At 50.2% G+C, this 12,515-nt stretch overlaps 1 protein-coding gene across 1 annotated transcript in view; it reads left to right on the forward strand.

Annotated features, from left to right (window-relative positions):
* The first annotated feature begins 247 nt into the window (after nt 1-247).
* Nucleotides 248-12,515, forward strand: part of TIAM1 (TIAM Rac1 associated GEF 1) — a 383,928-nt gene continuing 371,660 nt past the window's right edge. Inside the window, exon 1 of the mRNA XM_080799863.1 lies at nt 248-409. The gene's annotated coding sequence lies outside the window, so the exon portion shown is untranslated. The remainder of the gene's footprint in view (nt 410-12,515) is intronic.

Here is a 12,515-nt window from a genome sequence, read left to right on the forward strand (position 1 = left end):
GCGCGCGGCGCCCGCATCCTTCCAGCCGGGCGCCACGGGCCGGGATGCAGCGCGGGTACCCAGCGTGCTCCTGTTGTCACTCTCCAGCCCAACTCCGAACGCCCCGCTCCTGTATCCGCCGCCTCTGATTGGGCGCCTGGAGGCGGAGCGATTGTCAGGCGACCCAATCGGAGCTCGGTTTCCCACGGGCTCCCGTGGCTCCGCCCCCGAGGCCGCCGGCAGAGGCGCCCTGACAGCTCCCATTGGCAGACGGCGAGCGGGCCGGAGAGCGGCCCGGCCGAGCAGCGCCGCCGCCGTCGGGCGCGCAGCTCTGCAGCGCCGCGAACGCCTCGGCGCCCGCAGCCCCGGGAGCCCGGCGTCCCCGCATTGTCCCCGGCCCCGTCGCGGAGATCCGGGACGAGCGTCGCGGGTGAGTACCGCGGGCCTGGAGGGCGCGGGCCGGCTGTCCGAAGCCGCCCCGAGGGACCGCGGAGAGGATGCCCTGAGCCGCTCTGCTCGTGGCGGGCGCGTCCTGACCCCCGTCTCCCGCACACTGGGGCTCCCGGCGGGTCCTAGCTCCCCCCGATCGGGCTGTACTCGTATTGTTTTCGTGTTCACACACTTGGAAGGTGAGGAGCTGGCGACACGGGAGGCTGGAGGAGACATCCCTCGCGCGAGGGAGCTGTCGGGAGGGAGACGAGCTCCAGGCGCCCAGGTGCCCGGTGCCGAATGAAAGTGACAGTGTCCAGGCGTTGGCATTCGGTCCTCTCGGCAGCAGGAGGTCGGCGCTGACCTGCGGCGGCGGCGGCACTTTGTATTTGTCGGCTGATTTTTATCAACTTCGGGGAGGGCGTGCGTGTGCGTGCGCGCGCGCGTGTGTCTGTGTGTGTGTGTGTGTCTCCGTCCCTGACTTGGGCACCTCCAGGCCTGGGTTTTCGGCGACGTTGCCGGCGCTCACCTTGGCGATCTGCGCCGCGCTCAGGGCCGGACACCCGGGGCGGAGAGCCTGGGGACCGGCACCTAGGGCCGGGGACCCGCGGCTGACCGGGGAGGAGGCATTTAAAGCGGCATTCTGCGCGCGCGCAGACAATGGTCCGGGTGCGGGCCCCAGGGGCTGTGCGTGGAGTCCCGGAGCCCGATCCTGTTCCCGCCTCGCCCTCTCGCGGGCTCTGCTGCTCGGCTGCTGCTGCGCGGCGCGGCTCACCGCCCGGTGGGGGACCCGCGTGGGGCCCGCTTTTGTTTACAGACCTCGCCATTGGGCGAGAGCCTAGCGCTGCGCTCCCCCGGCCGAGGCTGCAGCCGCGCGCCCCCTCCGAGCTGGGAGAAGTTGGTGCGTGCTGTCAGGTGACGCCCCCTCCCCCGGCCTCCGGGAGAGATGCTGCAGGGAAGAGACGACTAGACGGCGCCTTCGCGCCCAGTCCCCGCCGCGCGCGGCGCCCCCAGGCCCCGCCGCGCGCGGCGCCCCCAGGCCCCGTGCACCCAGAGACGCCTTGTCTGGGCTAGGAGCTCTCCCAGATTGACGGCCGTCGGGGCGCTGACCGAGCCAAGCTCACCGCCCTCCTAGTAGCATCCTCTGGCCTTGCCTCCGGATCAGCCCAGGTTGATTCCGAGCCTGCCTTTTCCTGCGTGCTGGCAAGTCTTGAAGGACGCGCGCGAGCCCTTGGGGACGCTGGCCAATCCATGCCCGGTTTTCTGGTACCCACGCGGCCCCGCGGAGCGGCTGTGGGGCATCCTTGAGTCCGGGCGGTAGCTAACGGCTTACCCATGCGTGCTGACTCTGTGCACACTTTGAGCTGGAGAAGAGGTTGAGAGCCTGGGCGCTGAGATCAGACAAATTCGGTTTCAGTATCTGCTCAGTGTCACTCACAAACTGAGTGATCCAGGCCGAGCTACTTAGTCTCCCTGCGTCTCAGTTTCCGAGTCTGTAAAGTGGGGATAATGTGTATTCCCATTTGTTGGAGGGATGGAGTTGGGGATTTGAACGACCATAAAAATCATCAGTTTAGCACACTGACGGCCACAAATGAAACACTGGAATGTTGTTTCCCTTTAGAGGGAATCTTTTCCAGAGGATAGACCGCTGTCTTTCCCTTTTCTGCTGTTCTTTCCTGGCTTCTATTTTATTTTAGAAAGCTCGAAGGACTGTTTTCAGCCTCAAGGACTGTTTTACTTGGCCTTAGGTTCAATTATAGTTATCTAATCGCTTTCAGCTCCTTTTTTATGTGTTTGAATTTCCATTAGGTTTCAGTTGTTTCTTCTTTCCTCCTTCTTCTGGAGGCAATGCTGAGGCCCAGGCCCAGGTTTGGAGGAGGAAATCTTGTCTCGGTGGGACTCCATTGCGGGTGAAACCAGTGAACCAATGGCAGCCGAGCAAAATGTTCAGCGACCGGATGGAGGGAGGTTTGAACAAAGAGATACCTGGAGGCAGGGAGGGAACACTTCCTGGTAGAAGTGAAATTTGAGCCGGGTCTTGCGGCCGAAGTTTTAGTAAATCTTTGGTTTCTAGAAAATGCTCTTTTGTACCCGGCTGTAAAGAGCCTGGCCAGGGAGGTTGTCTTTGCCTGTAAACAACAAAGTTGCTAAGTAATTATCTTTGAATAGAGGAGAAGTAAGCCCAAGGTGGAGGCTGTGGGCTAACCAGGGCAGGTAGAAGGGAGAATTGATTTCGTCAAGTGTCTTCAAAATACCATCAATGTGTTTTGACTTGTTTTTCCTCTGCCCACCAGCTCAGCCTTGCGAATCTTTTTTAGGGCAGAGAGAAGCCAGTTTCATACAGGAAAAACAAAAGCAAGAAAAACTCCTCTACAACCCCAAATGAGAGAGTTGCAAAGAGACAATCTCAGGCTTTGGCTACAGAGTAAGATAGTATTGAGAGAAATGTTTCCAGTTTCAACACCCCTTTGCTGGTTGGGGCAAATCACTGAGCTAGGTCCGGTAACCTGTCCTTTGAATATGGACTTCTGGGGTCTTAGACGGCCCAGAAGAGCATACAGACCGACAGAAACCAGGTGAGGGACTTGTAGTCTGTCCAGGGGGTGCGGGAGCCCCCAGGGAATTCTCCCGATGCCATTCTGCATCCTGGGCCTGCTTCAGTCACCCCAAGGAGGCGGACTCCCTCCGACAGAAAGAGCCAGTAACGTTATTGCTAGTTATCAATTAATATACGAGATAACCTATTTAATGTTCTCCCAGCGATGATTCTGAGCCTTCTTGTGCTTGTTCTGGGAATTCTCTGGCCCCGAGGGATGCTGAAAGGCAGCTGTAACCCCTGCAGCCGTGGGGGGATCAAATCAATTGGGGGCCTAGACTTAAAAGGGAGCACGTGGTTCGGAAATCTCATGAGCTGACAATTTAACTCCTCTCTAAGGCTCATCTGAGGAGCTGGGACAAAGACTTCCTCTCCTTTCCCTCTGCAAGTTCTCCCTCCCAGCGTCCCTTTCCTCCCCTCCCCCAAGACCTGAAAGGAAGGGCCGCCCTGGTCCAGCTCCTCCCTGCCAAAATTTGCCAGAATTCCTGCAGTTTCGGGGCGGCTTCCTGAACCCCAGGGTTTTTTCAGCCCCTGGCCAGAAATCCCTTCCCCAGAGCTTTGCTGGGGACCTTCTGGGTGTGCTGGTTGGCAGTTGGTTCTTTCCTCTCCACAAGGAGCTTGGGGCCTGCTGGAGAAACATGTTGTGGGACTGGGCTTTAGTGGACACGAGGAAGGCAGGTGAGACTCTAGAGATCGTATTGAAACTTCCACGAGAAGTCAGGGACGGTGGGGTGTTCTGTCTGAGCGCGCAGGAGGGGCGAAGGTGGGAAGGCAGAAAGGGAATTTGGTTCCTGTGGGCAATGGCCAGATTCCTGAACAGCGCAGGTAGAGAAAGATCCTTATTTCCACCGTCTCCAGCCATTGGACTCTTGTGTCAAAAACATTGTCTCACGGGGGCCGTGTGTGTGCCTGTTTGTGCCTACTCGACGTGTGCGCCTAGATACATACACATTTTCCTTTCTAAATTAAGCAGATGGGTAGAGTGTGTGTTTCTGGGTATGCCTGTCTTTTTGTTTATATTTCTCTCAGTACAGGACCAGGAAGAACTGGCCTCAGCAAAATTTTTCAGTTTTTTACAATTCCAGACTTCGGGTCATTTCATCCCTAAGTATTCAGTTTTCTTTCTTTCTTTTTTTTTTTTTAAAGATTTTATTTATTTATTTGACAGATAGAGATCACAAGTAGGCAGAGAGGCAGGCAGAGAGTGAGAGAGAGGAGGGAGCAGGCTCCCTGCGGAGCAGAGAGCCCGATGTGGGGCTCGATCCCAGGACCAGAGCCGAAGGCAGAGGCTTTAACCCACTGAACCACCCAGGCGCCCCAGTATTCAGTTTTCTATAGGTAATCACTCCTGTGTTTCACAAGGAAAGTTCTCATCATGGTAGGCCAAATCACTTTAAAAAAAAATTTTTTTTTTTTGAAAGATTAAATAAAGGAGGCACTGAAAGATAAAGCAGTCCTCAGCCAGGAACAGAGTGTTTTGAAAATAAAACAACGCTCCAGTGTAAAAGATGTGGGATATTAATAGTTAGGTGGGTTTTTCCCCTTCTAGCCCCTTCCCCACGCCTGTCCCTTCCTTCCCACCCCTTCCAGCATAAGACTTTCACTGTTCCTGGGGTCTCCAGGGACCTCGTTAAGAAATTCATAAAGGTCTAGACTGTGGTTACAGAAAGATTCCTCCTGTGCTTGTGTGAGATTCTTCTAGAAGACCTTGGAGCTCTTTCGCTCGCAGAGGAGGCTCCTCCCTGGTGGGCCGAGGCTGAGCCCAGTGGCTTGCATTCCCCCGCAAGTGGGGTCTCAGTTCATTGAAACGGTAGCGGAAGTGAGTGAGGGGGTGCCCCACCCTGTCATGATACAGGACGCGGACAATTGTTGCCTCCAAAGCGTGTGGGACAGAGTGATGATGCCGGGAGGAGCTCCGTGGGAGGAAGGTTCTTCTCTGCTGAGTGCATGGACCGTTGCAGACTCAAAGGTCCTTTGAGTTCTGGTGCTGTCACAGAGTTCCTTTCCCTAGAAGGACCCTTGGATGCTGCTGGGGGGATGGGGGTCCTCGAGTCTTGAAGCCTCTAGCAAAACCCACATGTGATATGAAAGGCAGTGCATGCTTTTCTGCCCAGCGCCACTATGAATTTATGAACGAGGACAGCTTTAACAAAAGCCACCTGTATTTAACCTCAGTATCTGCCCCCACAGAACATGATTTTATTAAAGACGAACCGATCGGGGCACCTGGGTGGCTCAGTGGGTTAAGCCTCTGCCTTCAGCTCAGGTCATGATCTCAGGGTCGTGGGACTGAGCCCTGCATCTGGCTCTCTGCTTAGCGGGGAGCCTGTTTCCTCCCTCCTCTCTCTCTCTCTCTCTCTGCCTGCCTCTCTTCCTACTTGTGATCTCTGTCTGCCTTAAAAAAAACTTAAAAAAAAAAAATAAAGACCAACAGATCAGTATACAGATGTGAGAGGAATTGAGTGCTTGGAAGACAGTGGACCTGGGTGCCCTGCCCCCTCCCCCCATTACCACCTGCTTTCGTTTGGGATGGGCTGGGGGAGGGGATGAGAGATTATGCTATGGAGGTTCAGTTGCTTTTCCTTAAAAACCCCAAACACTGCTCTCTGTGTCCACAGAGGAGACAGGATATTCTGCAGAAGGAACCTGTCTTGGCGATGGCTGCCTGCCGCCCAGAGCTGTCCTGTCTTCCCACTTGCCCTCGCCCTCCCTCCTCCTTGGCCGGGAGCTGCTAACCTTGTAAATAGAGATCAGTTCTGGTTCCTCTTCCTGGATTCCTCTGTCCTCTGCCGAGCTGATAATGGCCCTGGAAGGCCACCAGGTCAGCTCTGGGGGAGGGGGAGGTTGGGGTCCCAGAATGGGTCTGGGAATTCTCCCTGTGAAATTAGTGGGACCATGGACACGGAGTCTGTGGGAGTTTCCTACTCTTTCCTCCTCAGAAAGCGAGTGGTGGTGGGGCTCATGTCTGCAGGTTGAGTCTGAGGGGCCCTGAGGAGGGGGGGTGGGGTCTGTCTTGCCTCCCCTTTCCCCCAGGCACGTCGGAGGCCTCCCACATCTTTAGGATTCCAGCCCCAAGCCTGACCAGCTCAGGTGTCTTGGGATCCAAGGGATAAGATCTCTTTGACCCCACCTTGTCCCCTGGGCTGGGTGGAGAGTGCGGTCCCCGGCGGGCGAGTGAAGATATCCAGCCTTGAGGTCTGGGAGCCTGTGGAAGCCTCTGGAACTCATCAGCCAGGTTTGGGCAGCGTTCTAGAGACTCAGAACTGTGGGTTTATTCTTGCTGTGAACTTCTTATGTGGATTTTGGGGTTTTTGGACTTAAAAGGAGCCTTACCCAACTGAAGTAATGTGTTAGTTTTTAACCTTTTTTTTTTTTTTTTTTTTTTTTTTTTTTACAAATGTGCGTGTCCATCTCCTCCCAGGACATGAGGATGTCCTTGGAAAGTGAGGACACTGAGCAAGGCCCTAGGCCCCCTGGGTTCTGAGACCTGCGGGGGCCATGGGGGCCCCTTTCCCTGCTCCCCGTGTCCCGAGGACACTCCTGTTGTGCCTCTTAACCTATTGTCCTGATCAGATTTACCATCTGATGCCCTCAGAAGCGCCCTACTTTAGCTGTCCAGAATCAAGTCCCAGGTGTCCGAGTTGTGACTCTCGTGATGTTTGAAATCACAAATTCTGCTGCGTTCTGGCGGTGGGCTGTGTATTGACCTTCACCCTTCCATGATTAATGTGTTTATTTATTTTTTATTTTTTTGAAGATTTTATTTATTTGACAAAGAGAGAGAGAGATCACAAGTAGGCAGAGAGGCAGGCAGAGAGAGAGAGAGGAAGGGAAGCAGGCTCCTTGTTGAGCAGAGAGCCCGATGCGGGGCTCAGTCCCACGACCCTGAGATCATGACCTGAGCTGAAGGCAGAGGCTTAACCCACTGAGCCACCCAGGTGCCCCCAATGTGTGTTTAAACAGGGGTCCATTGGTGGGGGGGGGTGGAGAGTGCCATATGTACTTTCTTTCCTCTGAAATGTCCTTTGGATCCCACTGTTCTTAGGTCTTTTTCTTTTTTTTAAGATTTTATTTTATTTATTTATTTTTTATTTATTTGATAGAGACAGAGAGAGATCACAAGTAGGCAGAGAAGCAGGGGGTGGGGGAGCAGGCTCCCCGCTGAGCAGAGAGCCCAATGCGGGGCTCCATCCCAGGACCCCGGGATCACGACCCAACCCGAAGGCACAGGCTTAACCCACTGAGCCACCGAGGTGCCCCCATTGTTAGGTCTTTCGAATATTCTTGCCATGGGGAAGCTGGGACCAGAGGATGGTCCTTACCCTCTGCCGTCCAGAGGGCCGGGGCTTTGTACGCGTTTCTTGTTCTCTCAAGGATCTAATGTACATTTCCAAGTTTGCCTTAATCTGGTTGCAGTCTCTGGCTCAAATATATTTAAATCACAGTTTTTACTCAGCGATGGGAGTCCAGTTGTAATTTTTCCCCCCGCCGCCAAGCGTACTCTTCTTTCACCCGTGTTCTTAAACTGCGGAAATGCCAAGTTTGATTTCTTTCTAAAAACGGGGTGTAAATAACTCCATCTAGCACTGACGAATCCTGGAACAGGCGAGCTTCCACGAAAAGCGTTTTGTTCCCATGCCTTTTCTGCTCCCGCCCACTCCTGTACTCTCCAGAAACGATCACTTCTTGTTCACTTTTGTTTTTCTGTTCTTCCGGTAGTTGTCTTTGTATCTCTAAATAATGTGCTGCTACCGCTTCAATTTATCTACTTTCTGCTGGGATGCAGGGCCCATTAGCTGCTTTGTTGCTTCCTGCCGCCTTCCTTCTTTCTCTAGATTTTTGATGGTTATATTATAGTTCTTACACTGATCATTCTGTAGATCTCTAATCTAGCTGCGTCAACCGAAGACTGACTTTTTTTTTTAAAGATTTAATTTATTTATTTGACAGACAGAGATCCCAAGTAGGCAGAGAGGCAGGCAGAGAGAGTGGGGAAAGCAGGTTCCCTGCTGAGCAGAGAGCCCGATGCGGGGCTCGATCCGAGGACCTTGGGATCATGACCTGAGCCGAAGGCAGAGGCTTAACCCACTGAGCCATGCAGGCGCCCCCGAAGACTGACTTTTAACCTCCCCTTTGTAAAGTGAGAATAGCAGTGCCCTGATCTGTCTTTTCTCTGAACTCCCCCCTTACCCCTTACACCCCCAGCCTCCGTCACCACCAAGATGGTAAGACCGTGTTCTTTAAGCGTGATGAGGTCTTCTGTGCTTTGTCTATAGCTTGCTTTTTTTTTCTTTTTAAGATTTCATTTATTTAAGCTCTTTTTAAAAAAAATTTTATTTTATTTTATTTTGTGTGTGTGTGTGTTCCAAAATTCATTGTTTATGCACCTCAGCCAGTGCTCCATGCAATTGCTACCTGATGTGGGGCTTGAATTTATAAGGCTCAGATCACGAGTCACATGCTCTACCAGCAGAGCCAGACGGGCGCCCCCAGGTTGCTTTTGTTTTTATAACAGCTTTATTAATATACAATTTACATACTGTACACTTTAATTCCTTAAAATGTGCGATTCAGTGGTTTTTGGTATATTTACAGAGTCAGGCAGCCCTTACCGTAATCAATTCTAGAACATTTTCATCACCCCCAAGAGAAACCCTGTACCCGTTACTATTCATTTCCCCTCCCCATGCCTCCGCCTCCCCTCTGGTAACCCCGAATTTATCTGTCTCTATAGATTTGCCTGTTCTGGATATTACACATAGTGGGATTATAGAATAGGTGGCCGTTTGTGTCTGTGTTTGGCTTAGCGTCATGTTTTCAAGGGTCATCCCTGTCGTAGCGCGGGTCAGGATTCCTTTTTAACTGCCCAGTATTATTTCACCATGTGGAGACACCACATTTTACTCATTCATTCATCAACTGATGGACTTTTGGGTCGGTTCCACCTTTTGGCTGCTGTGAATGGTTTCTGCTGTGAACATCAGTGTGCAGATATTTGTTGGAATACTTAAAATGTTTTTGGTAAACACCTAGGGGTAGAATTACCGGGTCATATGGTAATTCCATGTCTAATTTTCTGAGGAACTGCCAGATTGTTTTCAAAGTGGCTGCACCCTTTTACATTTCCACTAGCAGTGTATGAAGATTCCAGGGTCCCCACATCCTGTCCAGTGTTTGGTCTCTCTCATCTTTCTGATGACGGCCCATTGATGAGGTGACATCTCACGCGGTTTTGATTTGCATTTCCCAGATGCTGGGTGATGCTGAGCCCCTTTTCCTGTGGCTGTGGGCCCTTCATGTATCTTCTTTGGAGAAATGTCTATTCGGATCTTTTGCCCATTTCTTGATTGGGTTATTTGGTTTTTTGCTGTTGAGTTGTAGGGGTTCTCATTTTTTTTTTTTTTTAAACACTTATTTGAGAGGGACACAGAGAGAGAGAGCGAGAGCACAGAGGAAGAGGGAGAGGGAGAGGCAGACTCCCAACTGAGCAGAGAGCCTGATGCAGGGCTTGATTTCAGGACCCGGAGACCACAGCCTGAGCCGAAGGGAGACAGACGCTTAACCAACTGAGCCCCTTTTTATGTTTTGGATATTCACCCCAATTGGATAGATGGTTTGCAGATACTTTTTCCTATTTTGGTGGGTTGCTTTTTTAGTTTGTTGGTGGTTTCTTTTGGTATGTAGAAGTTTTTTTTTGTTTTTTTTTTTTAAGAGTTTATTTATTTATTTGACAGACAGAGAGATCACAAGTAGGCAGAGAGGCAGGCAGAGAGAGGAGGAAGCAGGCTCCCTGCCGAGCAGAGAGCCGATGCGAGCAGAGAGCCGATGCGGGGCTCGATCCCAGGACCCCGGGATCATAACCTGAGCCGAAGGCAGAGGCTTTAACCCACTGAGCCACCCAGGTGCCCCAAGACCCACTTTATTTTTGATTTTGTTGCTTGTGTTTTTAGACGCGATTTCCAGAAAATCATTACCAAGACCCTTGTCAAGGAGCTGTCTTCTTACGTTTTCTTCTAGGAGTGTCGTGCTTTCCGTCTTACATTGAAGTCTTTAATGCATTTCAAGTTAATTTTTTTAAGGATTTTATTTATTTATTTGACAGACAGAGAGAGGTCACAAGTAGGCAGAGAGGCAGGCAGAGAGGGAGGAAGGGAAGCAGGCTCCCTGCCGAGCAGAGAGCCTGATGTGGGGCTTGATCCAGAACCCTGAGATCATGACCTGAGCCGAAGGCAGAGGCTTAACCCACTGAGCCACCCAGGTGCCCATCAAGTTAATTTCTGAGAGTGGTGTAAGAGAGGGGTCAGTTTTCATTCTTCGCGTGTGAATATCCGGTTTCCCAGCACCGTTTATTGAAGGGACCGTCTTTTCTTCTTTTCTTTCTTGAATATTCTTGGCTCCCTTTGATTTCACATTTAAAAAAAGAGCAATAGTCTGTTCACTTCAAAAATTCTGTGTATGATTCAGTAATTTATTTACCAAAGCTACATGAAGGACATATATGCAGAGTCATTCGAAAGTGAGCTGTCTTTGGGTATTAGCTTTTGGGCTTGAATTTCTGCTGGGTGATATTTCCTATTGTGTTATGTTAGGACAGAGGTTCTTAACTAAGGGCGGTTTTGCTCGCCAGGGGACCTTTGGCAATGTCTGGAGATATTTTTGGTTGTCACGTTGGGGAGGTTATACTGGTATCTATCTAGATATAAGGGGATATCTGGCATCTAGAGGCTGACACTTTATGATGCACAGGACAGTCCCCAGAAGAATTATCTGGTTGGTAGTCAGTAGTAATGAGGTTGAAATTCAAAAGATACAAATTCAGAAGCCACAATACTGCATTCAAAAGACACAAAAGCTATGAGCACATATTTAAATTTCTTGGGAAAGGAGCTTAGGTTTCCTAGATATTTGGAAACAAGATGTCAGATTAATAATGAATAATCTGAAGCATCACATTATTTTGGTTATTGTTTTAGTTGGAATAAATTAATAAGGTATCCTTTTTAGGATAGAAAGGTTTTTTTTGTTGTTGTTTTGTTGTTGTTTTTTTTAGAGGGGGGAGGGAAGGGGCAGAGGGAGAGAGAGCGAGAATCTTAAGCAGGTGCCACGTCCAGTGATCAGTCCCACAACCCTGAGATCAAGACCTGAGCCGAAACCCGGAGCTGGGACACTTAGCTGCCTGAGCCACCCAGGCGCTCCTAGGATAGAAGGTTTTTAAAAATTGGATAACAAACAGATGAAGTCTGCAACTCAAGAAAGAAAATTGGATAATAATTTCAGGGGTTTTGGGCTTCTCAATGCTTGAGAAATTCACCCACTTAATGACTGCAGAGTAGTGCTAATAATCACAGTGTAACGAACCGCTCGTCCTTAGCCCTGCGCTTGGTGGCGGTTAATGTTACAGGAGCAGTCTTTGCAGTCTGATCATCCCAGTGTTACTCCTCCTAAGCGGTTCATGCAGCATCAAAGACATTTTCAGAAGAAAAATCCCATGCAAGATCCACAGTGACATTTTAGAAAAATTTTTTTGAATGTTAGAGTAATTATCTCATCTTGAAATCTCTGATTAGAAATCATCATCTCAATCTATGAACATCAATTGAACTTTAACATGGTGTTGTAATTAAAAAACGAAAACCTCATAGCTGGTTTTCAGTAATTAACAATTTAATAGTGTATTGTTTTTTCTTTTTTTTTTTTTAAGATTTTATTTATGTGAGAGAGCATGAGTGGGCTTGGGGAGTGGGTAGGGGCAGACAAGCAGACTGATTGGGGGGCTCCATCCCAGGACTGCAAGATCACGTCCCAAGTCGAAGGTGGATGACTGAGCCACCAGGGACCCCAACAATCTTTTGTTTTTGAGTTGATTTAAAAAATTCATCCTGTGGGTTTTTTTTTTCCCCCTCTCCCTTTTCCTCCCTTCTGACAGTTAAAGTTTAATGTGGGGATTGAATCTGCCTACAGCCTTGGTCCTGGGCAAACCATCAAAATTGCCTTAAAGAAAAAGATTGCTGGGAGCCTGTCATTACGGGGTTTCAGCTTGCTTCGAGTAAGAACACCCATGATGCCGGGGTCCTGGGATCGAGCCCCACATGGGGCTCCCTGCTCAGCGGGAAGGATGCTTCTCCCTCTCCCACTCCCCCTGCTTGTGTTCCCTCTCTTGCTGTCTCTCTCTTTCTGTCAAATAAATAAATAAAATCTTAAAGAAAAAGTTAAAAAAAAAAGAACACCCAGATGTCCTCTCTCTTCGAGGAAATGGGGTTTAAAACCAAATGGACATATTCATAAGGTATTGCTAGTTAACATTAGGAAATTGGAGTCTCCTTGCCAAAGACAGAGGGATCTAAGTTAACAGCCCATTCTTTATACCAGGACTAGTTAACAGCTTATTAGAGTGAGAAGGGCTAAAATTATCCCTCATGGACAGCCTCTGAATTTTAATTGTGCTAACCCATGCCTTCTCAGCCTGTGATACAGCGGTTCTGGGTCCCATCCAAGTCAGGAAGAGTGA

The sequence above is a fragment of the Martes martes genome (assembly GCF_963455335.1).
Source record: "Martes martes genome assembly, chromosome: 1".
Lineage (NCBI taxonomy): Eukaryota > Metazoa > Chordata > Mammalia > Carnivora > Mustelidae > Martes > Martes martes.